Below are 3213 nucleotides of genomic sequence, written 5' to 3'. Positions count from 1 at the left end.
CGCCGGGGGAGGGCTGGGGGCACAGGGGCGGGGGCGAGAGGGTCCTGTTCCATTTTACAGAACACGGACTTGTACAATGTCAACTCGTTTTTAAATCACTGGCGGTTACCCGGCTTCTCCAGGGCGAGGCCGGAGGGTTTCGGTGTCCCCCGGGTTGGGGGGGGACACGCGGCCGGCTGGAGCCTGGTGTGGCAGGAGAGGGGTCCTCAGGCTGGTCTCCAGTGGTTGTCTCCGTGCCACTGAAGGAGAAAGGACGTGGTGGTAAATGGTGTAGCGGGTATTGCCTCCCCCCCGGGGTGGGTGGGCAAGAGCGGTTCTTGGAGCTTCTCCACTCCCCAGGTCAGGAGAAAGGGACACCGGCGCTGTCTCTCCACCGAACAGAATTACCAGGGCGTGTTCTCAAAGGGCCGGGGGGGGGAGGGAGTTTTTATTTGATTCGGACAAGGGATGGGAAGGGAGGAGTCGTTGTTTTGTTTCGGTTTAATTTGGGCATGTCAGGACCTAAAGTCTCCGAGGCACCAGGTTTCAGGTGCTGAGCTCTTCTTCCTTTTCAGAGCGTTGGCAGGTGGACTGAAGGAGGAAGGATGGGATGGGATGGGACATGCTCCCAGTGAGAAGCAGCATTTGCTGAAAGTTCATCTGAGGAGTTGTTGAAATTACATATATATATAAATATATCTATACATAGATATATATATATTAAAATGCCAAAAAAAAAAAAAAAAAAAAGGAAAAACCAACCAACGAACACAGTGAACTCAAAGAGGCCTTGAAACGCCTGGAATTTCAGGGGTTCTGTGTCTTTTGTTTCGTTCTGGGGTTACCTTTTGTTTTTTAATTCCTTTCTGTTTTTGGGATGAGGGTGGGGGAGCCTTTTGAGGAAGGTGAGGTGGGAGCAGGCGAGAGTGGGGAGCACTGGGTGGGGGGGGGGGGGAGCTGCCCTTCCCCACCAGTGGAGGAAGGTGGTGTTGGTACCCCCAAAGCGTCCACAGCCCGTGCCCTGCACCCTCCTGACGTGGCTCTGAGCTCTGCCCCAGGCTCAGGAGCTCCCCATATGACCTACAGAGCACCCTCAGCCTCGAGGGTGACTGACAGTCCTTGTCCAGCAGCCACACAGCATTTGGGAAAACCATTAGCCCGGGATCTCGTGTAAGGAAAATATTTACTTCCCTAAGAAACAGCAGCAGCTCACCCTCTGCTTGCAACAGACGTGGGGGTTTACACTGACGAATTTAATTTTCTGATTGAAAAACAAATTCTATGCAATTTCTGATTGTAAAAGGAAAGGGACGACAATGGAGAGGGGCAGGGGAGATAAAGCCTTGAGTGAAGGTACATCCTGTTCTTGAATTGTTTTCTTTTCTTTTTGTCTTGAATGTACTGAAATAAAAGATGTCCTTGTATAATTATGCTTTTTTTTTTCTTCCTTTTTTTTTTTTTTTTCTTTTTTTTTTTTTTTGCATCCTTCCCAGACCTGCTGGTTGGATCTCAGTTGACCAGGGGATGAGGGTCAGGCACAGCAAGTCCAATGCAGGAGCCCATGTCCAGCAGATGTTCCTGAGGAGGGTGTGCAGGGGGATGGGGTGTGGTGATGGGCACAGGAGGGCTGTTCTGTTGTTTCCAGCAGGTTGTGAAAAGAAAAGGACGTTAAAACATGCAACAAGGAGGAGAGGATTTAGAGCTTGTTGTGCAGGATTTGTCACATGAGAGAGGTCCTTTCTAGCCTTCATCTCTAAATCCAGAGGATGTTCCCCTCTCCCTGACTAAACAGAGGTAATAAGGTAAGACCAACCCCCATCCCCAGAGCCCAGGAATCCAGAGCCAGGGGATGGGAGAGGCAGGGCCTCAGCTGAGGTGAAACTCTCAGTAAAATTCCATCTGCAGGGAGCCAGGTTGGGCTTTCAGAGCCCTGACAGCAGCACTGGGGACATCTGAATGTGCCTGTGTTGTGCTTAAGGGCCGACATGTTTTTACGAGCAGTGGAATATATTCATCAAAAAGAAGCTGCTTTTTAAAATTTATTTACAGATTAGCAGAAGAAAGGGCTCCATGAATCATTTATCAGACCTGATGTTTTTTTTTCACCCCTTCTACGCAGTGAATAAAGAGAAATCTTGACAGAGCCAGACATTATTCTGCATCTCCAAAGATCTCCCAGTCATCTGCTCAGACAGAGGATGTCAAGAAAAAAAATGATGGGAAACCACCTGGTATCTCAGTGTCTTTGCTTTTTATCTCTCCTCTTAGCTTGCCCCACCCACATGGTATTTTAGATCTGGGTCTGTATTTTAAGGAGATTTGTCACACGTCCCTTTTTTCCCTCTTCTCTCTTTTTTATTTATTTATTTATTTCTTAATGTTCAGAGGTTTTGCACTCAGAGCAGAAATGGAAGCTGCAGTAATTTAGATGCCTTTTGCAATGTCTCTGTGTCCGGTGTTTTCTGCTCCCTGGTAAATGCTCACAGGTTTCACACCCGAGGGAGCAGACGGCATTATTCACGGGCCCGTGCCCACATACATTTGTGTGCCCAGGTGGGTTTACATCTCACGTGTTCCCTCTCTCCCCAGTTTGATTCTCATCTTTGGAACTACAGTGGGGTCTCTTTTGCTCAGCCAGTCCCAATGCTAATGCAGTTCAAGATCTGGAGCGGTCTGCCGTGCAAAAAGGCACTTTCCCAGTATTGCTGTCTCCTGATAAAACCCGAGTAATTCTAGTAAGATATCTCTGCAAATTCCACTGGGAGCCAAAGATTAGATCAATTAAAATGTAATACTTTGCTTTATCCCTTCTAAGTGGTTTGTTTGAGGCTCCTGTAGCCCCCTCTGTTCGGGAGCCCGGCAGTGGGGCTGAGGGCTCACGTCTCTCCCTGTGGTGGCAGCCAATTCCCCAGCCCTGGCTCAGTCCACAGCAGTCTGGCAGCTTCCTAACTAAAAGGCCTGGAATCTCTCCCCCCATGTGCTAAAACCCCATGTTTGTGTTGTTTTTCCAGGCAGTTCCATTGATAAAAAGCTGTTTTCTCCCCGGAGGTTGCATGGGTGAAGGTATTAACGAGGCTTGGACTAGCCCGGGGGCATTTAGTGAGCTGAGTGGCACATAAAATAGAAAAGGGTTGTTGTGTGAACACAGGAGCCTGCAGGACCTTGGGAAGAGAGATGGTGAGCTGTAAATCATAAACTAGACACTCAGCCCTCGGTGATCCTGAGGCAGGAACC

Source organism: Myiozetetes cayanensis, unplaced genomic scaffold (genome assembly GCF_022539395.1).
Source record: "Myiozetetes cayanensis isolate MyiCay16 unplaced genomic scaffold, myiCay2020 scf29, whole genome shotgun sequence".
Taxonomy (NCBI): Eukaryota; Metazoa; Chordata; class Aves; order Passeriformes; family Tyrannidae; genus Myiozetetes; species Myiozetetes cayanensis.
The sequence above is the reverse complement of the archived record's forward strand: the minus strand, read 5'-3'. Positions refer to the sequence as shown.